Here is a 25,555-nt window from a genome sequence, read left to right as displayed (position 1 = left end):
CAATCAGACCCATGGTGAGTAGGAGCAGGCTCCTCTGGACAACACAACAGAGGCAACTGCTTCTTCACAAAGTCACTCTTGTCTCAAGTTTTTTAAAATCTAAAATTTACCTAGAAGTATACTTTTTTCTTTTACCCAAGGAATTGTCAACCTTATTGACAAACCCTGCTTAATGTTAGTTCTGATTACAAATGGCAAATTTAATTCAATGTTTTTCACACATCAGATATTTAAGTAGTTTTTAAAAAGAAATATCTCACAATGCCAACTGGAATTTTTTTCTGGAGCAAGATGTCATCTTAATGAGAGTTTAGAATATAGCGGTGGGTGGAAGATGTTAGGATTCTTTAAAATGTTGGTTTGGTTTTTACAGGGCTATTACAGAGTCCAGAGGGCCTAACTTTTCCTTTGGATGCCATTAAATTCCTAGAAAGCATCCTGGAGCATTTCTCTGGACGTGTGTGCTCCACTTGTCCTTCATGATCTGCCCTTAGAGGGCTCAGGACAGTGGCTCTCGGTCCATGTGAGTCACAGATTCTGCTCCAGGATGCTCTTTGGGGGTGAGGGATGCTAAGAAAGTGGAACTGATCAAACTGGGTATGGTAGAGGGACCCTTCCTCAAAGCAAGGTGGCTCAGGACAGGTCTGACATCCCTGAAAGGCAGAGTCCCACATGCGGAAGACGGGTGTAGGTTTGGTGAGAGGGAAGACGTGGGACAGGAGGCCACCAGCTGGGTGACTGCAGTGCCAGAGGCTTCAAACTGCAGGACCACCTCTAATGTCTTGCCAGCAACTAAGGCTTCAGCAACCTTCCAGCTAACACAGAACAATGCAGAAGAAACAAAGAATAAACCACTTACAGTTTAACCTCTGGAGAGAGAAGACAGCTTCCTGCCCAGGTCTGTACTTTTTTAGGACCTAGAGGAGTTTGCAGAGTGGGAGCGATGTGCAGTGCCGTTCTTTCCCTGGGTCCCTCTGCGACACATTCTATGGGGACTTCGGGGCTTGCTCTTGGTAAGTGAAACAGTCCAAGCGTCACGGCAAAGATGCTGAAGGTGTGTAATCCAGTTCCACATAGAATTCGACATAACGAAAGGAAATATGGTATTATCCCTATTACCTTTAAATAGCTCCCTCTTCAACACTCCCTTTTAAATCTGCACACAGACTCTCACGCGCAGGCGCGGTCCTGCACGCATCCCTGTGAAAGAGGCAGAAGCCAAATGCTTTTGAGTTCTCCAGGATTTGAGCTTTGTCTCTACAGCCCTCAAATATATACATGACTCTTCACATCCACTTCAACTACATAACTCCTTCTTTACCCAGATATCGTCATGACGATAAACATCATGCGGTCCTCACCATCCACCACTACCTTAGCCTTATGTAATCCACTGGCACAGGGGCTTTCTCAGTGTGTCTGTTTGGTGCCTGTTTGTATCATTTTGAGTTTAGGTCCATCTGGTACTGACTGTACCTTTTCTGTACACAATGCATTCAGTTACTGTTAAACAATAATAGTTATTTCATAACAGCAACGTGTGCGTCTCAGGGAGACTGGACTAATTTAAGGGCAGGTGAGCTGGAGGGAGGAGGGTTGCAATATTCCTCCATGAGCTTTGGGTTTCTTCCAGGCACCAGTTATCTATTCCTTCCCCAGGGGTAATGATCCTGGAGTTCAGGAAGAAAATAAAATGCCCTCAGGTTCCCTTTGGAAAGTAGAGATTTGTCCTTGAAGTGCCAGGAAAGACAGTGCTTCCTTAGTCCTGAGTCCCGGTTGGCAGCCCCTCAGGTTGATGATAAGAACCTCAACTGCATGGGAAAAGAATAGGGAGGGCATCTTGAGGTGAGTTTCCTTTTCATTCCTCCTATATCAAGTTGGCATCTCCATGGCTCAAGATATGAAAGATTAACTTTTCCTTTATTTCCCCTATCACAGGAAGGGAAAGAGGCACCTACTTGTGGAAAATTGGCTGAGGGTGAGTTTTCAAGGATCCCTTGTAACTCTGCCACTGAGGGGTGGCTTGAAGATAAGGTGGGGGATTAACCCTCCCAGAACTTTTATTAGCTCCTTCAAAACCATCCCCAAATTGAGAGACCTTCTAATTGCTCCTCAGAGTGTGGTCCAGGACCAGTAGCATCAGTTTCTCCTGGGAGTTTATTAGATCTATAGAATCACAGAACTCTGGACCAGAATTATCATTTTAAGAAGATCCCCAGAAATTTGTATGCTCTGAGTCAGTGGTTCTTTCCTGTGGCTGCATGGCAGCATCATCTGGGAGCTTTTCAAAAGGACCCAAGCCTCTGGCCCCCCTCTAGCAGCTCTGTGTAGTTTAGGAAACATTGATTCAGACAAGAAGGCGCTCTGGAGCCTGAGTTATATCTCCCTTAGCCTCTTAGTGGATGTGTGAATTCGGGACAGCTCTATGCTGGCTTCTTTGTGAAACTGGGGCCATAATTGTAGCTATCTCATAAGATTATCTTGAGGATTAAAAGAGATGGTGTTTGTAAACTCTGAAGCACAAGTCCTCAGTAAACAATGCCTATTGTTATCCAAACAGGATTTAAGACAAGTCCCCTGGAGCTCTCTTCCCACCAGAGTGCTGGCCTAAAATCCTTTCTTGTTGATGCTGCAGAGCAAGTTTCAGGTGACCCACTTTGCCTGGAGATTTCTTTGAGCTTATCAGCCACTCTAAGTCGGCACATTCTATTGTTCTTCCTTAGTAAGTTCAATGAATTCTCATTGCCCTGCGATTGATGACGGAGGGGGGGGGGGTGCTTAAAATAAATCCACTTAAAACAGAAACCAAATTTTTTACCAAATAATGGGAGAAGCAAGTTTAATTGGAACTTAATACTAAAGACAAACTACAATTTAACCAAACTTAATCGTCTAGGTAATAATCACATGCAGATTTTCAGAACAAAGCATAACTCAGCTGTCATTTTTAGTGGTAGGAGGTCTGCCAAAATTGTTCTAGAATGATAGGTTAATGTGATTTTTTAAAAAAATCAGGGCTGACCTTTTTCTTCCTTTCCTTTTTTTCTTTGACAATTCATACTTACTTTGTAGACTATTTGTTTGTCATTGTATTGTTAGATATTCTCAGCATTGTCACCATCAGAGAGAGACTGACCTAAACAATATTAATGTGATAGGTGTGAGTTGGTCTTACCCTTATACCTGGAAGGATGTTCAATTGAAGAAAAATATTGTAATATTCAGTAGTCAGTCTTCCATACTGTGATCACTTTTACTTCTCTATGCAACCTTGTTGTTAGTCCTTGGATAGAAATTTTCAGATCGAAGGACCCTTAGTGTCTGAATCTGGTTTTTTTAATACACAAATTTGCTAATTCCTTTAAAATGACATTGCATTTCACAGGAACTTCATCTTAACCCTCTTCTTTGGAAGAATTCATTTATATTTTTCTAATAATGTTAGCTCTGAAAGTAACCTTGGAAATCATGTGTTTCGATTTCCTTATTTTCCAAAAGGAGAAACTGAGACTTGGGGATGAGGGGGTTGACTTTCTGAGACCACTGAATTGACATGAGCAGAAGCCAGTGTTTTGTTTCACACAGACTGACTGTTTTAATTAGGTCTCTGAAGCCCAGGATGATGGATGTCTGTGTTTCCCACGTCACCAAAATGCCTAGCCCTAAAATGCACAAAATCTTATTGGAAGTAATTCCTCCCCCCGCCTCCGCTTTTTTTTCTTTTACAATTTTGTGGATATTAAGAGTGGAAAGCAGAGCTAGGAAATAAAATACAAATTTCAATTGTCCAGCCGTTTTCTCATGAAGCTCAGGGAGGCTGGCAGGGAGAGTGGGGGAGGGGCAGGAATAAGGTCACCAAGTCAGAACACCTTTAAGGAGGGTGCTGATGACCAGGGGTGCCAGAGGACTTCAAGACTGGAGCGGGCAGTCTGTGAGCAAGGGCTGGCCTTCCAGCCTGGATCTAGTGCTGGACTGAAGGTGCATGCCGGATCCAGCTGGTCCCCACGGTGAACTCCTCTGCTCTTCATCTGACCCGGGTGTCTCCACACCTGCCACCCATAGGTGTGGAGGGGGAAGCAAGGGAGAGAGAAGAGAGTCTCTTTAACCAATGGGGGAAATGTTTGACCGACACTGCCCTCCAGTAGGATCTGCGTATGTTGACCGCCAAGTTTCTGATGGAGCCACGGGACCCACAAATATGTAGAGAGGTGACAGAGCCTGGAGACCAGTGAACATCTTCAAACCTCACTTGCAGGGAGTGCTGAGTCTGAATCACCAACAGAGTCGAGCATGAGCCTCCCCCCACCTCATTTTATTTTTTATTTATTTGTTTTTATTTATTTATTTATTTTTGGGGGTATGCGGGCCTCTCACTGTCGTGGCCTCTCCCGTTGCGGAGCACAGGCTCCGGACGCGCAGGCTCAGCGGCCATGGCTCACGGGCCCAGCTGCTCCGTGTCACGTGGGATCTTCCTGGACCGGGGCACGAACTCGTGTCCCCTGAATCGGCAGGCGGACTCTCAACTACTGCACCACCAGGGAAGCCCCCCACCTCATTTTAAATGACGTCAAGAAGGGTTTGTGGTTTTTTTTTAACAGTTTTTCTCCTAAAAACTATTATTGCAGGCAAAACAAAGAAAGGAAAGCTTCAAAATTATTTTTCATAATTCCAAAGTCCCCTTGGAATTATGAAGTTGCTTGAGGATCCTAATTCAATCTGGCTTTATTGGGAGACAAAGGTCTAAGTATCCCTATCAAGGAGTGAACTGTGCCTTCTCTAAACAGATAACAGCATTAACATTTCTTGCATCAACTTGTCCACAGGATCTTGGCAACTCTTGGCAACTCTCTCCTTCAGTAGCTCATCTCAGGACAACAACAAAAAGCAGTCATGTTTCCTAGGCTTCATCTCTAACAAGGAAGAGGAGGTGGCATCCTCCCTGGAGAGACCTGTTGAGTTAGTGGCTATGGAGATGTGTGGGCTAAACAGGCTTGAAGGGGGAAAGATAAAGGGAAGCAGGCATGCCTTCTGGGAGATAAAAGCGGGGGAAAGGAGGAAAGAACATGAGTAAATGACAGTGAAAACCAATCCAGAGCCAAGAGTTGGACAGGTTCTGGCATAGAAAGATGTATTAGGAGAACTATTCAGTGTGTTAATGGCCAAAGTATTTGACTTTAGAAACAGCAAGAGTTAGTTCTTTCTAGAGCAGTTGTTAACAGCTTCCCCTGTGAGACCATCTGGTTTGGAGAATCCCAACATAGTTATAAAGCGTAGCAAGGAGAAACTAAGGGCTTTACAACTAAGGGAGCTCAGAGCTCTTCCAAACAATTGTTTTCTTGGATTTTTCACAGCGTGGGACAAAAAGGGCTACTTAAGTTGGGGATAGAGGTGTACAGCTATTTGTGGATCATGATGGACAAGGGCATAAAGCTGGTAGGCAAGCTTCCTACACATGCAACATGCCAAGAACAGAGAACACAGGCTGTGCGAGGGGGAGCTTTTCTTCCGGTCCCATCTATACACAAAAATGCCTGCTGTGGAGAGAGGAAAGTCCACAGAAGGAAAAAATGTTTTAGATAATGTGTGCTTTCTGAAGCTTGATAGTTTTATATGTGGTAACAAGAAGATGAGAACTTTGTTCTGGGGTATCCGAAAGGGTTTCTCTGCGCATCTAATGGGACCAGGAGGAGCGTGGCATCACCTGCGGCTTCTGAGTGTTCAGAAGCTTTTCAGAATTCAGGTCTGTCAGACTTGTTTTGTTCCAAAAGTTAAAGGCCTATGGAACTCCATCAAGGGTGTCCTTAGGATGAGTGAAAGTTGCAGGGCATGCGGGAATATTATGTATTTTCCCAGCACATATGTCTTACTAATATTTTTATTCTGAGAGGCAATACATTGTTTTAATGCATGTTAGAAGGCACAATCCTAAAACAACAAAACTTTTCAATAAATTACATCTTTTATTTTGAAATAATTGTAGATTCATATGAAGTTGTAAGAAGTAAGACAAAGAAATTCCATGTACTCTTTTCTCAGTTTCCCCCATGGTAATATCTTGCAAAATTATAGTACAACATCACAACCAAGATATTGATCTTGATACAATCCACAGGTTTGTTCAGATTTCCCCAGTTTCACTTGAACTCCTTTTTTTGTGTGTGTTTTTTGTTTTATACAACTGTATCACGTTTGTAGGTTCAAATATCCACCAATTCCGTCAAGATAAATTTTCCATCACTGAAAGGATTCCTCCATTGCCCTGTTATAGGCATACCCACCTCTCTCCCTCCTCTCCCTCCTCCTTAACCCCTGACAACTGCCCATCTGTCCTCCATTTCTATAATTTCCACTTCTATAATTTTGTCATTTCAAAATATTATAGAAAAGGAATCATATAGAATACAAACTTTAGGGATTGGCTTTTCCACTCAGCATAATTCCCTTGAGATCCATCCAAGTTGTTCCCTGCATCAATAGTTCCTCCCTTTTTACTTCTGAGAGATAGTCCATGCTGTAGATATACTGCAATTGGTTTAACCATTCACTCTCAAAGGATACAATTTTTCAGAGTGAAATATGCTAAATTTTAAAAGTCAAATGTATTTTTGAAATTCCTCTTGTACAAAACTTAAAAACTTGAATGTAAAAGAAAACATTGCTTTTAAGGTGTGCGTGTGTGTGTGTGTGTGTGTGTGTGTGTGTGTGTGTGTTTTCTCAGATTTTTATGTTTGGAGGAAGTTTTTCTTAATCATGGCAGAGTGGTACTATTCCTGATCATAACCTGAAACTAATATCAAACATCATATGAAAAAGAGATTGTGACAAATGAGAATTGTGCAGTATTCACTTGAGTACTTTAAATGAATTTTTTTTTTTACCTTTTCTTATATTTTATAAAAACTCTTGATTTGGGGTGTTTATTTCCTGTTAGTACATAGCATATCCTAACCCCATTCTTTAGTCATCCTGTGCAGTGTGTCCATCCGGCTTCCAACAGATTTTTAAAATTCTTATGTTAAATAAGTATCCTAAAAAGAATGTAGACTTTTAAATAAGTGAACGCCTCTTTTGTAAGTAATGTAGACTTTTTCAGCTTGATTGTAGATAGAATAAATGAATTATCAAATAATTTCTTATTTTAACAGGGGTAACACCCTCTCTTTTCATTGAAAATAACTTTAAATCATCAATAGTCATTTAAATAATATTATCCTACCTCGAGCCTCAAGTTTTTCTATTATTTTGAAATAATATTGTTATGCATTTTTGGCAAATTACAAACATATTCTTTGCCTATAAGTACTAGATCTAAAAGAAAGCCATGAATATAACAAATAATTCTGATGTTAAATTCCCCTTACTATTTCTGGAAAGAATTTTTTTAAATACAGGTCATTTTATATACGAATATTTATATAACACTTTGGTAACTTTATTATGCTTATGAGGTTAATTTTAATTTTTCTTAAGCTTTCAAACTTGACTCCAAGAATTTTCATAATGTGAAGCATGATATACATCCAAGTTGTCTACGTCTTCTAAAACTAAAATCACTAAGAATTCTACCACTTCTTCATTAGTAAAAAATGGTTGATTTCTCTCTTTTTATTTTTTTAATCAGAAAGTGTGGGGAGTTAACTTTTAGAGGCTGTGTCCACTCTTTTCCAGGAGTCAATTAGAGCTTCCTGTTGAGAAAAGAGGCAACAGAAACGCTTATCCAAAGCAGCCTTTCGAAAGCACTGCTTTTTGTCACATGTCTGAGCTATCAGGATACAAGTAAGGTCCATCCTACCAGAGGAAAAAACAAAATCAAAGCAAAAAATAAACACACAGCAATCAAACACAGAAACAACAATTGAGGGCTTCTCCTTTATGTTTCCCCAAGGGTTTCATTTGAATTTGCCAATCTAAGCAGCTCACAGTCTTTGAGAGAGTTTGATTAAATGTTTGAATATGGGTACTTTCTTGATGTAGATGTAAAATATCAGTTCATCTGCCACACAGAACATAATTCTTTGACTTTTGGAAAACACACCTGAACCTTCCTGTGTCCACTTGTGTGCAGTTGTGAGCAATCACACACGCCAGGGTGTCACACTCTGTTTTGAAAAAAAATAAACTTTTTAAAAAAGTTTAAAATTTGAAGACTACATTAAATTCAGTGTTAAAAACATGTTTCAAATGTCTTTCCTTTTCAAGAAAAAAAAAATGTTTGTCTATTCATAGATATAAAAAAAATATAGCCCAAACCAGGTTACTTCTAGGAAACAGATCTGGGTGGAGGAACACTTTGATTTTTCTCATTTTCTGCTCGTTTTAGATCGTTTGCATCTTTATAAAACAAATTATTATGTTCTGTTGTGTAACAAAATCCTTTTCTTCACGTGTTTATTTTCAGTTTCTGTACCTATCTACTTCTGAGAAAACTTCAAGAAAAAAACATCAAAGCCTTAAAACTACAGGACACAGATAACCTGAAGGAAACAGAAAGTAGAGATGTTCAGTGCTGATTATAGTCAAATAGGCAATGACTTTGGCTCAAAGCTCCCTGGAGACTCCAGGATAACAGAAAAAAAAAGAGTTCTTGTCCATGCTGTGGGGCTAAAGAGTGGTGTTTTTTTTTTAAGAAAGCTTACAAATTAATCCACTTCTGTAAAAAATTTTCCTAGCACTAAATTCAAGCAGGAATTGATCACATAGATCCTTGTTAAAGGGTGAATGGCCCAGAGAACAACATTTTCAAGTATCATTTTACGAGAGAGAAATTCTGTTCAAATAGATCGTTCTCAGAATCACCCTCTAGGAAAACCTCTAAATGGTAATTGAATAAAGGCATTTCTGAGACTCTGTAATCCTGATGATAAGAACACACACACACAAAGATATTACTCTATATTTTTTAAAGTGCAAGTTACTACTGTTTGAAACGGTAGCATTTACACATTTTAAACCTAGAGGGGGATGCCATCTGCTTTCCATCACATTTCTAGCATAGCAGCCCCTTGTTCCAGGTATGGATGGGGCATGGCTGTATTTTTTTTTTTCATTAAAGCATGGAGAAAAGAAAGGGATGGAAATGATAAAAATTAAAAGAGAGAAAAAAAATCCCCACGATCATTATTTGAGAAAAAAAGAGAGTAAAAAGTATAAAACACTCCAATCACTGGAATCTGAGTGTCTCTTTTCCATTGTTTTCTCATTTTCATTTTTAATCATTATAATCATAGAGTATTTTGTATTCCTTTTCCGAGTGTAACTTTTATCAGGAGTATTTTCCACATTGTTGGAGAGTCCTTTTACATATCACAAATGTCTTCTTGCATTTTTCATACAGGTAATTTTTGCCTTAAAACTGTAGAATGACAGGACATTTTGATGGCTCTTAATACATATAGATATTGACAGATTGATTTTCAAGAAGGATAATTTTCAAGATTATACTGATTTCATATTTTTACATGCTAGTTTTGGAAACAAGCCTCACCCCGATTGGTTTAAACTGAAGTTCTTTGGTTATTAGAGAGTCAAGCAAAAATACAATGTTTGAAGAAACATTTCTATATTTTCAACTAGAAATATTTCTTTTCCTAGTCATAGAAAATATAGAAATAGAAAATATTGCCCATTTTATCTGTTGGGGGTTTTTGGTGTTGCTGTTATCAATTTGCCTAAGTTCATTATATAATAAAGATATTAACACATGCTTGGTCACATGCCACAAATGTTTCCCCCCTTTTATTTGTTTATTTTGAAACATGCCCAAGTTTGTATCTCAAGGCAGCTTCCCTCCATCGTAAAACACTCTCTACTTCCCAGCTGGTGAATGCTCAGAAAATGCAAGCTGATTTTTATGTTAGGCTAAGCAAAACGTAATTAGGAAGATAAATTTGCTGCCACCTCTAACATACACACAAAAATCATATGCCACTTATAAATCGATGTCAACTCCAAATGGCTTTTGGATTTCCTAGAGAGACACAGTATAAGAAGTGGTTCTGAAGACCGAATATGGGTGATTCAGTCTTCTTTTCTATAAAATGATAAAGTCATATTGTAGTCTTAGGAGAAAATAACAAATGGGAAAACAATTTGAAAATGTTAAAAGATGTCATATGTAATGCAATGATAACAATAATGATAGTACCAAACAATAAATATAACAATTAAGGTAATTGAGGTAAAAAAGAGGATCACTTTATTTTTGCCACCTCTTCCTAGTTGGTGTTCATACTTGTGGAAATTGAACCCACAGGATCTGAAGGGGGTCACACACTGCATCTGGCCCAATGCGATAGCTATGATTTAATTTCAGTTACAGCCAGGACAATTGATACACATGCAGATGAATTTGATTTCCCCTCAGAATGTTCTTTTTTCAGACAAAAATATTAGTTTTAGGAATGAGGTAAAAAGTAAAAGAGAAAAATAAAAAACACCCATAGTTCCATCACTTAGAAATAACATCTATTAATTTTATTCCTTTTTGTTCCTTCTTTAGAGTATATATTGAAGTTTATTTAAATACATGGGGTGGTAAATCTATGAAATTTGGTTTTGCAGTAAGAAAAATGACAAAGCTATGCATCTTTATGTGTTTGGTGGAGGATATTTCCCACTTGTAGTAACTTTCCATAGGTGTGTAACTTTAAAAGGCATGACTTGCTTATAAAATATTATCGAAAATTTGGGCTGTCCTTTGGTGGCATTTAAGTCCTCTTAAAAGCAAAACAAAATGAAATAAATAAAACGAAACCCAAGAGAGTTAAGGCAAAAAGAAATCTTTTAAGAAGCAGAAAAGTAGAAGCCACCACACCCCCAAATAAGTTTTCTCTCTGCACACACATGGAACTGGCACTTGTGTATGACACACGGCTGCTGAGAACGGGACAGTTCTGCCGAGATGGGCAGGGCTCAGCTCTTGGTGAGGAATTCTCAAGGAGGCAGGACCTTCTTCCTGGGCATGCTGTGCTGCCCACTTTATCCTTACGAATATATTCACTTCTGGTTTCTTGGGCAAGTTATAGTCTCTCAAGTTCCTTCACAGGTTTCTCCCACAGACATTCATTGTCAGCCGTCAGGTTTTGGGGGAAGAGCTGGGGCTGCGGAGACTAAAGGTTTGTCTCCTGCCTTCCAGGAAGCCCCTCTTGCTCCAGGGAGCCAGGCAGCGAAACCAGTGGCTGTCAATGGGGTGAATGCTGTCCTTCCGTGACACCATCTCCCTTTTCCCCTGGTAAAGTCAGAGTCTGCTCACTCTTCAACATTTGCCTTTTAATAAAGTTCGCTTGAGAAAAATAAATCATGGAAATTATCATAAAGCAAGATGGTAAAGAAAAAAATAGTATCATTAGAGTCATTGATTTGTAATACTTTACTTATGATCCTTATATTAGTTTTTTTCCCTACATCATAGATGTTTAAGGATCTCATCATTTTAGTCTCTTATCAAAGTTGACTATGTAATTCAATCTTTGATATGAAATAAAATAGCAGCTAACATATTTCTGAGCATTTACTATGTGTTAGATACTTTGCCTGTACTATCTCATTTAATTATTTTATCTTTAAAAACTTCTGATCTCATTTTTATTTTTTTCTAAATAAAGAGTTAAATAGTACTGTCTAGTGATGTTGCAAGTTCACAAAGCGTGTAGGTAGCTGAACTTGGAACTGAACTCTGTGTCTATAGTTTGACAGCCCCTCATTGGTGGGGACTTGGGTAGAAGAAATCTTTACAGAAGAAAAAAGGAAATATTTTTATTTCATTAAAACCAAATAAAAGAACATTTCAAAAAATGACAAAAGTCTTGTTTTGTCATGTGGGAAACCGCAGGATTTTTTCATGTAATTATTTTAGATATGGAGATTTCTCTTAATGGCACAATAATTACATATCCGTGAAAAAAATCATTCTCCCCTTTTTGGGCAATGTCACTTATTTGTCATAAGTGACAAATAAGCAATTAGTCGAAGTCAGGAGGGAAAGTTTACTGTGTCAGAGAAAAATCATAGTTAGCTCTGGGTGTCTGTAGTTCTTAATGACACACTAGATATCATGCAGTAATAAATGCTTTTTTTGAAAAATGGAGCCAAGAGCATGGAAACTTGCTATTAATTTGGTATGGCATGGTTTAGCTAATGTGACTTGTTATTCCATTAATATTTTGTCATTGGCTGCCAGGCAAAAGTACAAGAATTATGAAACGCTACCTTGTAAGTTACTTCTGAAGAAGAGAGAGGGAATTCTCTCTAGTCTTCTACTGCTCATGAAAGCTCTTAAGAATACATATATATATATATATATATATAAAATGAACAAAAAGGGAAGTCAATTTATAATTTAAAGAGAATGAAGAGATATAACAATAAGCAATTCAGTTTTTTTTAAAAGGCTAAAAATATTTTTTCCAATGAAGGTTAAAGGATTTTTTAATGCACCTCTCCATGACTATAGGCTATTTTAACTCTTTTCAAACACCTAAATTTAGAAAAATTCCATACAGGCTTGATTTGTCTCTGTTACACAGACTTCGTTGCTATGACAGCAACATGATACAATTATTTATTGCCATGACAATCTGCTGTAGGTTTTAAAAATACGTTATCTATTTTTATTAGTGTTGTCAATTGTGCTGGAAAGGGATACCACCACTCCACATAATCGAGAAAGCCTGTAATGCAGGGAACAAGTGGAAATCATTTTGCTGGAGAGGCAGAGCCCAGAACAAGCCAAATTCCTTGGAATCCTCAGTGACACGCATATCCTCCACTAACAACAGCATCCTGGCCAGCTGTCTGTCTGCAGCGAGCATTTTGGCGGGGGATGTGGGCTCCATTTATGCTTTCCATGTGGCTTCTGCTTTGCCACGTTGGGTCAACATCAGATAGGACCGGAAGCACAGAGAGCTTTGTGCGCGTAAGGAATATGCATCTATTGTACCTTTTCAGGAAGAGAGATCTGTGTGTGCTTCGTGACCAGACTGATGGTGATCTTCCTGTCCTGAGAAGGTGCCTGGGGTTGTTTGCGGGTGGCTGGGTGGAACTTTTACCCACCCCTCACAGTGCCAAAATGGTGCTCAGTGGTGCCCAAGCTCTTAGCCTGCTTCCCTCTTTCCTCTTCTCTCTCTTGGGCTCCCCCACCTGCCAGTCCTGTAGAAAAATAATAGAAATAATACTACTTCTGGTGCTCAGTGAGTGATTTATCCAAGACTTATGGTATTATTTGCATTTGAATCCATAACTGGATCATCAGCAACCAACCAGCTAGTTAAGTCATCCTGGAAAATTAGTTTTGGTTGCTGGTTCTAAAATGTAAGGTTTTCCTTCTAAATTGATAAGAAAAAGTCAATCACCTCCATACAGTTGGAATGCTGGTTAAACATGTAAGATGCTTTCTGGGTGACACAAAGTCCTTTAGCTCTCTATGATCATTTATTGTCACGATAATCCATGCAAGTGATCCTACTATCATTCCCATTTCTTAAACGAGAACATTGAGGCTGCTCTGAGAGGGAAATAGTCCAGAGTCATCCAGCTAGTACATGGTGGGGTCTGCCTGATGCCTTGTGCTCTTAAGGAGACGGTCACAAGGAGGAAATGTTTCTGACAGAAATATGGTTATGGGCTGGAGCTATGCCCTTGGAACTACTCTTTCAGGATGCATCATGAGACAGGGGTCTGTCCAGGTGGAGATGAGGGCTGGCCCCTACTCCTTGGACACCTCCCCCATATTGAAATGTTAAGGGTGGGGTTATAATATGTTGGCTACAGACTGCCATTGCACAGTGTGTGTGTGTGTGTGTGTGTGTGTGTGTGTGTGTGTGCGCACACACGTGTGCTCAGTGAGTGTTTTATCCAAAAGACTAGTATGGTATTCATATAGTATAACAAATAATCTATCACCAATCCAATCAACTTGTTCTGGAAATTTGTCTTTTGCTGCTGTTTATAAAAACTAAGCTTATTCATACAAATCAATAAGGAAAATACAACTCTTTGCCCTAGTAGAGATGGAGAGGCGATCCCCTCTCCCCAAAACTGTGTGCACGCGCACACACACACACACACACACACACACACACATTGTCAATGTGAACATATATTTAACAATTCAAAACACATTAGTTATCAAACAGGCAAGTTAAAATAATGCAGAAAATTTTTTTTGTCTTTAAGTGTATTGCTTTAGTGATCATATCAAACACTGGTAAGGCTATCAGGGGTTTGAATTACTTGAAGCCTTCTAGAAAACATTTTTAAACTATTTATTAAAAGCTTTTAAAAACATGAATACCTTCTGTTCCAGAAATTCCACTTTTAGGATGTATCCTGAATATATGAAAAGATTTCTCAAATTTGTATACAAATGTCAGCAAATACTGAATTAAGTTATGGCAAAGTTATTATCGTCTACCATGTAGATATTTAAAATTTTGTTTAGAGTATATTTAATGTTATTAAATACCATTTATGTTGCACATGAGAAAAGCATTTTACAAATCAGACTGATGACAGTCATGAACATGATAATCATCATATATGCTTAGGAAATAGACTGAATGGACCACCACACAGATACTCACAGTATGCTATTTCTGAGAGATGGGGTTATAGTACTTTTTATTTTAAGATTTGTACTTTTCTGTTTTTTCTAAATTTCCTTCAGTGACATAACTTACCTTTGTGGATGTCAATCTGACTGTGATAAACCTGCAGGCATATTACAGAGATCAGTGGTAAATAGGAAGAACCATCAGCTTATATTTACTTGTCTCATGTCAGGTAAAAATACAGTAACTGTGAAATATTTGTGTTTCTGCAATAGTTTTTAATGAGGGAGATGGGAAACTTAGGTGTGGTTGGATGTCTGTCAATGACCCAATCCTGGCTGGAGTTTATGAGTAATGATGGGTAAGCAAACTCAGAGCTGAACAGAAGTGTCAGGTCAAATTTGTGTTATTGTATTTATTTTTAATTTGAAAAAGGAATGTTTTTAAAACCCTTTCCAGTTGACATTGGGTGAGGAGGTTAATAGGGGCTTCCTTGTTTTCACACATTCATGCATACATTGTACCCCTACTATGCTTTACACGGGGAGAAGACTGAAATATATATTCCATTGTTAGCATTTTCAACAAAAGGATGCTTTTTCATCCAGAAAACAATTCTATGTTCTAGCTCACAAGTTGGTAATAGACATCAAAAGATGGAACAGTATTGGAAGAAATCAAGCCTTCTCTTCATGTAAAATTACTAGAGAATAAACTGGCAGTGGATTCTATGAATTGAAATAAGAGGATTATTGTTTCTGGGAAATTATTCCTAAGAACTCTCAATTTTAACTTAAAAAAATTGAGCAATAATACAGGCAAAATTACCATATCCTTGTCCTAGAGAAGAAAAATTTAATTTAAACAAAAATATGATTTTCATTAAAATGTTATAAGGTATAAATATACAGGATTATGTTTTTTTCCAAGATTTTCTGTCAATATCTTTTTTTTTTTTTTTTTTTTTTTGCGGTACGCGGGCCTCTCACTGTTGTGGCCGCTCGGGTTGCAGAGCACAGGCTCCGGACGCGCAGGCTCAGTGGCCGTGGCTCACGGGCCCAGCCGATCCGCGGCATGTGGGATCTTCCCAGACCGGGGCACGAACCCGTGTCCCCTGCATCGGCAGGCAGACTCTCAACCACTGTGCCACCTGGGAAGCCCTGTCAATATCTTGAGTTGGTGTAAGTTACAGATTTTAAAATATCAAAACCCTGACAAAACACTGCGATGATGGTGGTGGTGGTGATGATGGATGCCTATTATTTGCAAAAAATGTTATAGGTTTAAAAGCACTTTCAAACCAACATGTCTCCCTTCCCCCCAATCAATCCTCAGAACCACCCGGGGAAGTGTTCCTCATCCCATTTTAGTGGGCGGTTGCATCATTAACACACTGCTGGAACCACCCCAGGCTCCTGAGAGTCCTTTAGGTTTCTGAATAAATCCCTCTGATATATCTAATTTTCATACATTAGGGTATTTCAGGAAGAAGATTTAGAGCCAAAGTTATAAAAGTATAGATTTAGTATGTAAGGGAAAAAAATACTTATTTTTCGAGAAGACCCAAAAGAAGTATTGTTTCTTTTAAAGTAACAAAATAAGGAAAGTTTCTTGCAGTGTAACACATTACAGATATGAAGTTAAATTTTGTGATGAACTATCGTTTGAAAAATGGGAACAGCTGATACCTAGAAACATGTCAAGACAATACTTTACCAGCTTCACAATTTAGGCCACCCACTGAAACTGGGAAACTGGTATACAAACCATCAGAGACTCTGACTGATGGACCAACACACTACTTAATATTGTTGAAGAGAGAAGACATATTTACATATTCATTCATTAAGTCAGTCTACAAATATTTATTGAGGATTTACTATGTGCCAAGCACTGTGCTGAGCACAGGGAAACAGGGACTATAATTGAGAACAATTCCAGAAGTGGTCTCTGTCCTTATGGAACTTAAACTCAAGGTCTGGGGGAAGGTATATATATCAATCGAAGTTTCACCGTAAGGAATGTATAACGGCAAACCATAGTCTGAACTGTTAAACAAAGTATGAGGTGTCATTAGAGCATTAGTAGGGTAACCCCACCTGGTTAGGGGATTCAGGAGGGATCCATATTTTGTAGTCCTGATACTGTAGAAGGAAGGGTTGTCTTTATGAAAAAAAGCACAAAATTATAAATATAAAATTAAGTGTAATAGAGAATATTAATTTTGAATGAGAAAAGAAATGGTGACAAATTATGAACTTTTTTAAAGCTGCAAATACCACAACATAACATCTCCCTTCCCCCCCAAAACCCATAATATTTTTTATTAACTTCCTGACATAGCTCTGTAACATCTTTTGGCTGCATACTTTTTAATCACAGTTTCATATGGTAACAGTTTTGTGATATATTTTCTATATAGACTATAGAAAGTTACTTAGTCATCACTTTAATTGTTGGGTGATGAAAATGTATTTTTTATTCTTGATTGTTGTGAAATGTTTCCTTCAGCCTTACAACTAATTTTTGGTAGTGTCACGTGCCTTGTAAAGATTGAGGTAAATTTGGGGAAAGTGCCATAAGCTCCATCAAGTTTTATGTATACTTTGTAAGATCTGGGAGAACTTTCCACAGACTGGCTTCTAGTGCATTTTAGACCTTCTGTGCATTTCAGACCTTGCTGCTCTTGCACTACCCACAGACTTTTGGTGCCAGGTGCTGTAGGACACTTTCCTTCTGGTCTCTGCCTGCCAGGTAAATCAACAGAGTGGGAGGAGGACATCCCTGGAAGCCCTTCCTCTACGAGAACACTTGGTGAAATGACTGATAACCAACTATACATGTATGTCCCACTAAACCCAAACTAAAAGTCTTTCCCCACTCAGGTTCCCCATGCTCATTCCAGCGCCAGCAGGAGGGAAAGTGTGAGGGAGGTAGATTTGGAATGGAGAGAGATGGGGGTCTGATCTACATGTGGTTTAACTCTTGGTTTGTAAATTTTACAAAAATTATATGACCACAGGACCACACTATAGGGCCCCCCTGTCCTCAGGGTCTTGGAAGGAGCTCCTGTAAGTGACAGCTCCTGAAACTAAGGCTTTGGGGTACCTGCTTTGGATTCTGTGAGGGAAATGATTTGGGGGCTGAGGTTTGGCCCTGGAATGATTCTTGTTGCCTGGGTTGGGGTGGGGCATGGGGAGGCAGGAGCTCGTGTGCTTAAGGTGGGTCCTGGTGTTCCTCAAGCTCACCCAGCCACATCCTTCCCAGAGACCCCTCAGGATTTCAAACTGTGTCTTGAATAGCTCAGGGAGCGCTGTTTGATATAGCCCATCTCTACAGAAGAATATGCTTGAAGAACGTGTTCGTAACCTCCTGCTTCCTCCCTCTCTTCCTCCCTCCCTCCTTCCTTAATATTGCCCAATCATCTCTTTTTTCCACTTGTTTGAATCAGGACCCAAACAGTGTCCACACACTGCATTAGGTGCATATGTCTCCTAGACTCTTAATCTATAAGTCCCACTTCTCTCTGTTGTTTTTAATTGCTGCTTTTTTGTTGAAGAAACTGGGATTTGTCTGTAGAGTTTCTCACAATCTGGATTTTGCTGATTGCATCCAGGTTGTTTTAGCATGTTCTCCTGTCCCCTGTATTTTCCGTAAACTAGTGGTTAGATCTAAAGGCTTAATTACATTTGGGCTCAATATTTTGGCAAGAACAACACTGAAGAGGCGGTGTTGTATACTTCCTGTCACATCACTTCAAGGGGCTGCTTACAACCTGTTGTCTCTTTTTGATACTAGGATTGATCAGTGTGGCCAGGTGCTAATCCATGATTACAAAGTTCCCCATCAGCATTTCTCCTAGTGGATATAGTAGCCATTCATTGCCTAGGTCCATTAATTCACTGGGGAATGCAAAGTGGTGATAGTTCCATCGTTCCTTCTGTATTTATTAGCTAGAATACACTTGTGAAAAAGTTAGCATTACAGACTATTTAGTAGCTTTGAAATAAATTTTATAAAAGAAAGACAGAAAAAGTTAAAAGAAAGTATAAATACATGATCCTTTGCCTTTATTTAGCATATTTTAGAGTCATGAGTTGGTGTCTAGCAAAATCCAATAGGATTAACTATTTTTAAAAATATTATCATGGACTCATTGATTTTGAGCTTATTTGGCGTGTTTCCTTTCTTTGCAGCTTTATTCTTCTAATTGCTCAAAATTTCCCAACTTTGGCCAATGAGAGCCTTTTCAAGATGGTTCCTGAAACTGATTCACTTTGTTGTAAAGGAGAAACTAACACACTATTGTAAAACAGTTATACTCAAATAAAGATGTTAAAAAATAAATAAATAAAATAAAATAAAATATTTCATGGTTTTAATGTTAAAAAAAAAAAAAAAAGATGGTTCCTGAGTTCTTTTCATGTGCCCCTCATGGACTTTGATAGCTTCCCTGCTCCCTGGTACAAGTATGGTTCTTCCTGTGCCTTTCCTGCTCCTGACCTGGGATTGGCCAATTCTCCAAAGATTTCTGTTTCCTTTTAGTTGGCAATGGTATTTAGAGACCAAAATATATGTGAGTGCTGGGTGACACTAACACTGATTTCTTTTTCAAGAATTCAGGCTTTTTTTTTTTTTTTTTTTTAGAACATTACAGATTGTAAATTTATCTGTTTCCGTGTGATGTCATTGAACTTGTGTTTTCTATGACCTGGAAGTTAAGTCTAGATGTTTGACCATATTCAGCTTAGCTTTTTGTTACTTTTTGGCAAGAATGTCTTGAGCATTTCCTTTTTTCAAACTGCATCATACCAGAGGGTAGGGAAAATGTCAACTTGCTCCCTTCTAAGTGTTGTTAAACTTGATCATTCATTTAAGATGGTCACCTCCAGAGCTCTCACTATGAAGATATCTTTTTTCCTTTGAAATAAGTAAGTAACCTGCAGAGTGCTGCTATGACATCATGCAAATATCCAGTTCCCTAAAATTTTTTCCCCTAATGGTTTTACCACCACCGAAGACCTTGCCTGAATCAGTTGCTACACCAGAGTTTGCACAATGGCGATTTTAAAATTTTACACCTCTATGTTTACTAGCTGACATTTTTGTTTAAGGAAGAGCTGCATCTTTTTCTCATACTCATTGACTTCTATTATTCACTCATATGTGTTCACTCAATATGTTACAATCAACCATGGTCATTATTATTCTCATGCAAAATTGTCCTAAATTTGGCCAGAAGGAACTCATTCAAACTTCTCTTGTGTCCTTTTGACATGACTGCATTAGTCTTTGAGTATTGCAACAGACCTAGAATCAGCTATTTCTCTTAGGAACCCAGGTTCCTTGTAGTGAGAAATGTTATTTAGAGACCATAGTTTGGGAGATAAGGGTGCTCTTCCTACTGCCTTGCCATTGCTTCCAGACCTTTTCAGTGGACAGAGCTAGAAACACATTTTTTTCTCTAACTAGTAGGAATAAGAATACTTTATTTTCTCCTTCTTCAGTTTTCTGCACTTTCTAAAATTCTAAAAAAAAAATGTATTTTATGGTAGTAAAATATATACAACATAAAACTTAACATTTTAACATTTAATTTTTAAGTTCAGTGGCATTAAGTGGTGACGCAACCATCACCACCATACAGTCAAAACTATATGTTTTAAAGTCTCCTTATGGAATTTTTGTCTTTAGATGTTTATGCCACCACACAACATACAGTTATACAAGTCATTTCCACTTGTTTTTCAATTTTGTGGGGCTGATTTTCACCATTTTGATTTAACTTTGTTTTGAATTATGTAAACATATGATCCAAAATCATAACCATATGCCAAGGTACATTCATAATCATGTTTTGACCCTCTTTACTCCCTTTTTCCAGAGGAAACCGTTTTAATTGTTTTTACTTTATCCTTCTATTGTTCCTTCTTGAAATCGAATGCAATTATATATATATGTGTGTGTGTGTGTGTGTGTGTGTGTATGTGTATCCTCTAAACCCTTAAACACTGTTCTCCACCTTGCTTTTTTCACTTAACAGTAAATCCTAATGTTTACCCTGTATGTCTATATTGCGGTCTCCCTCATTCTTCTTTACTACTGCATAGTACTTAGAATCCCCTGTGTACCACAGATTATTCAACTAGTTCCCATCAGTGGACATTCATGTTGTTTCTGGAGCCATTTAAAGTCCTGCTCTAAATCCAACAGGACAACCTGGTAGAATAGCAGGATGCCAATAGCTAGAACGAGAGGGACAAAATGGTGGTGGTGGGGGCCAGGTGGGCAGTGGTTGCCAAAGAATATGTGTTGCCTACCTATTGGGATCTTCAGTGGAGGATCCCAACGTAAATTTATCTGTTTCCTTGTGATGTCATTGAACTTGTGAAAGTTCAATGGAAAGTGTCCATGAAAAAGTTAGCTCAAAACATCCAGCCAAGTAAAGACTTTCTTGTCCCCTTACTTCTCTCTCCACCTTCTTTAGACAATGTGGGAGGGAAGACGGGAAGAGATGGAGCAGAATTGGACCATGTCTCCTTTATCTGTCTTCCAGGCCTTCCCTGGATGACCCTTTGACTGACCATCCAAACTGGGATACTTAATTGGTATCATATTATAAAAATAGTTCTATTCAAAAACTATTTTTGAAATATAATTATTACTCTAAAACAAAATTATATATGTACATATATATATTAAAGAAAAATATAAAAACTCCTTTATGTTGATTATCTGAAATTTTAAGAAATAAGCAAAATAACTACTCTTGGTGCATATTAACCTTTTATCAGTTTCTCAGCTTTGTTCTAATAGCATATTTTTTCAATATGGTCCTTTTTTCCCCATAAAACTGACTGAAACCATCCTCAAAGATGCATTTTATTATGCATTTATTATAATAATAAATTTGAAATTGGCAACATCTTCAATTGAGCTTTCTCTATAGATAGTAATAATTTTATTGATAAAATACTCTCTTTACAGGAGCCAAGATACCTGGCAACCACAGAGCAAACAGTGTTAAATGGAGTATTCTATTTTTTCAGGATTTGAAATGTGCAAATATTTTAGCCAAAATATTTTCACAGGTATTATAATTTTGCATTCATTCAGAGAATCTTTCTTTGATAAACATTTGTACAAAACAAAAATAATTAAATAAATTATCTCTATGATTCTCTTGTACTGTTTCACCAAGTTTAAGTGCTGCAAAATTTTAGGTTTTTTCAATTATATTCCTTTCTGTTATCAAACATAATATTAAACATCTACTTAAAAATAGAAGCCCTTCCCTAAATCATATAAACCTTTTAGTTTAATATGTTCAGTTCTTCCTCATTTTTTAAAAATTGAAATAAAATTAACTGTTTTAAAATGTACAATTCAGTGATATTTACTACATTTACAATGTTGTGTAACCACCATCTCTATCCAGTTCTAAAACATTTCCATCACCTCAAAAAGAGACCTTGTGCCAATTAAGCAGTCATTCCCCATACCCCACTCTCCCCAGCTCCCCACAGCCATTTAACTACATTCTATCTCTATGGATTTACCTGTTCTGGATATTTCATATTTCATACAATATGTGACTGTTGTTTCTAGCTTCTTTCACTTAGCATAATGTCGTCAAGGTTCATCCACCTTATAGCATGTATCAATACTTCATTCCCTTCTCACGGCTGAATAATATTCCATTGTATGGGTATACTGCATTTTGTTTATCCATTCAGCTGTTGATTGGGTTATTTACACCTTTTAGCTATTGTGAATAGTGTTGCTAGGAACATTTCTGTGCAAGTGTTTGTTTGACCACCTGTTTTCAATTCTTTGTGAATTTACCAAAGAGTAGAATTTCTGGGTCATCTGGTAATTCTATATTTAATTTTTTAAGGAACTGCCGAACTGTTTTCTACTGCGTCTGCACTATTTTACATTGCTACCAGCAACGTACAAAGGTTCTGATTTCTCCACATCTTCACCAACGCTCATTATTTTCTATTTATTTATTTGGTATTATGATAGCCATCCTTGTAGGTATGAAGTGGCATCTCATTGTGCCCCCTTTGCTTTTGTGAAGAAAAAAAATGTAATATCTTCCTGCTTTAAGTATTGTTTTCAATCATTGCAATTCACTAAAAAGCTTTAAAACCTGATTTTTTTGTTGTTGTTGTTGCTCCATTCCTGGAATACTTGGTTGAATATTTCCAACTGACTTGTTAGAATCATTTGTTTGGAAAAAAGTGTAAGCAAAAATGCAACCAACATTTAGATGACTCATCTTTGGGAAAGTTTAATTCCATTACAGAATATTTTGGTTGATTTATAAAATATTTTTAAAGGCTTTAACATGTCTGAAATTTTATTCATGACTAACTGCCAAAAGAAAGAAAAAGTCTAAATACGTACTGCCATGTTGACATATATATTTGTAATCAACATCATCTCAGTTGCAAAAATTTTGTAGCTCAACTTCTAATAGATAGCTAGCTACATAGATAAATAGATAACCAACACTTCTATTTTGAAAATAAAATGTGTCAGCTTGTTTAGATGTGATGACAAATTATCTGTGCATTACAATCAATTCCAAATACATTTTTGCTCCAGAAAATTGCTAATTTAGAGATAACAATGTTTTAACCACAGTTCTATGCTCCACCAAAATTTGTAATCCTATTATCACTGTAAAAAAGAAATTATTTCATCTTCAATGTTGAACTTCTGATTTAGATCTATAAAAGTGTTTCATTGTTGACAGAATGAACCTCCAAAAACTGGACTTTGATATGCGAACCAAATGTTGCATAACTATAAACAATAGTCCTGTTTCTTTATATTTTAATTTAAAAAGTATCTTGCAGATTGTTGCATATCAGTACATAAAGAGCTGTCTCATTTTTTGTAAGTGGTTGCAAGTATTGCGCTAAATGGATGTACCAAAATTTATTAAACCAGTTTATTTTAATGGGTATTTAAGTTTGTCCCAGAATTTTGCAATGAATAACACTTAATAAAGTATTATTTGCTATAGAGCCTATCTATAAGGGAAATATCTATCAATGTAATTTCTGTGCCAAAAATATATATATTACATTTTAAGTGATATTTATTGTTTAAATAGAGATTGTACATCTATCATATCCAAATAGAAATGTTCAAGTGTGCCTCTTCCTCACATGATTACCACCACAATGTGCTAGCAATCTTCCTGATTTTACCAATTAAAAAAAAAAACAACTGGACTTTGATTCCATGCATTGGATGAAAATATTAAATTATCATTAGAGTTAACTGGTTTTCTGTTTGAAGCATCTGATGTCACTGATATAAATCAAGCATCACTTGACTGTTTGCAAAAATTCTTCTGCTGCCAAAGGAGCCAATGCATTAATGGCCATGGTTTTGCTTTTCACATGTGCACAAGAAAATGTGGGATCAAAAATAAGCAAAATTAATCTATAAGAAAGACATTTGATCTAAATAAAAATCATGCTTCACAGAGTGATCTATAAATCCCTTTCTGCAGCTGCATGCATTAAATATAATAGATGTTCGTGCTCTTCTGGCAGATTGGTGTCTCTTGGTTTTCATGTGGTCAATAATATTGCTGCAGCTCCCCTGGTGGATTGGCAAATGTCGACAAATATTTTCGCAAGTTATATATTCATCTAATTCCTTAAGGAATGAAAATTCAGTACTTAACATATAATTAAACACACATTTACATTGTTTTGGGGGTCATTGATGATAAAATGGTTTATTGCAAATAAAAAGCATTACCAATTAATAATAGTTGTTGATTTATACCATATAATAAGTAACAAAACCACCACAGCAAAAACTTTCAAATTACTCTTTAAATGCTCTCTAGCAGGATCACAACTTCTATTTTCTGCACATATTTCTTCTCTCACACCTAACCTATGATTTCTCACATTATGCTGACTCTGCCAGGGAAGCCTGGCAGCTTTGTGACTTACCCCAGACCATGGTATAGCTGGCTGATAGACCAAGTGGCCAGTCAGCCCAGCAGCATTGATTATTTTCCCATTTCAAATAGTTAATGGAAGGAGCTGGCTGTCCCCAAATGCTTGGGTGTGAGCACACTGTTCTATTAGCTACCACCCTGCATGCTGTCCCTGAAAGGCAGGTGTTAGTTATGTTGAGTCTGGAAGGGTTGGGAAAAGAGTTTCACTAAACTTTTAGTTTTCATATTATGTTGAAGTGAGAGCTCTACTCATTGTGCGTGAGTCTTGCATGCTTCTAGTAGAGATGTTAAAAGAACTAAAAAGGACCAATAGAGATCTACCAATGTCACTTACTTTCATGCAAATATTAATAATAATTCTTTATTAAAAATCCAGGAGAGATACTAACAAGGACAAGATGTCAGGACAACAGGCATAAGCTGGGACTGTTCTAGGCAATCCCTGACATGTGACCACTCTGTCTTCAGCTGCCTGAAGGGGAAAAGTCTGAGCTTTGAATGACAATTAAAATGTTGACTATGTCTGGGCATGGATGCTTTTGATCTGGAATTTAAAGTACCTATTGCTTAAGAGTGAGCAGAAAGGTATGGGGCCAACCACTGGGCATAAGAAGGGTTCCTGAGAGAAAACCATGCAGGGCAAACTTACCCACCTGTGATGCAATTCCAATGAGCAACAAAGAATCAAAAGGAACTTTCTTCAGGAGGGATTTCTGAAACTGACCTCCACTGACACAGGAGAGAAAATGGGATCATAATGAGTATAATTTATTTTAAATAGAACCCCTCACTTATATGTCCCCTTTCCCCAGTTTTTCATTTTGCTGGGTAGGAGCACTAGGCTGTTGTTTGTTTTATTGCTACTTTTTTTTTTTTTGCGGTATGCGGGCCTCTCACTGTTGTGGCCTCTCCCGTTGCGGAGCACAAGCTCCGGACACGCAGGCTCAGCGGCCATGGCTCACGGGCCCAGCCACTCCGCGGCATGTGGGATCCTCCCAGACCGGGGCACGAACCC

Source organism: Kogia breviceps, chromosome 3, assembly GCF_026419965.1.
Source record: "Kogia breviceps isolate mKogBre1 chromosome 3, mKogBre1 haplotype 1, whole genome shotgun sequence".
Lineage (NCBI taxonomy): Eukaryota > Metazoa > Chordata > Mammalia > Artiodactyla > Physeteridae > Kogia > Kogia breviceps.
The sequence above is the reverse complement of the archived record's forward strand: the minus strand, read 5'-3'. Positions refer to the sequence as shown.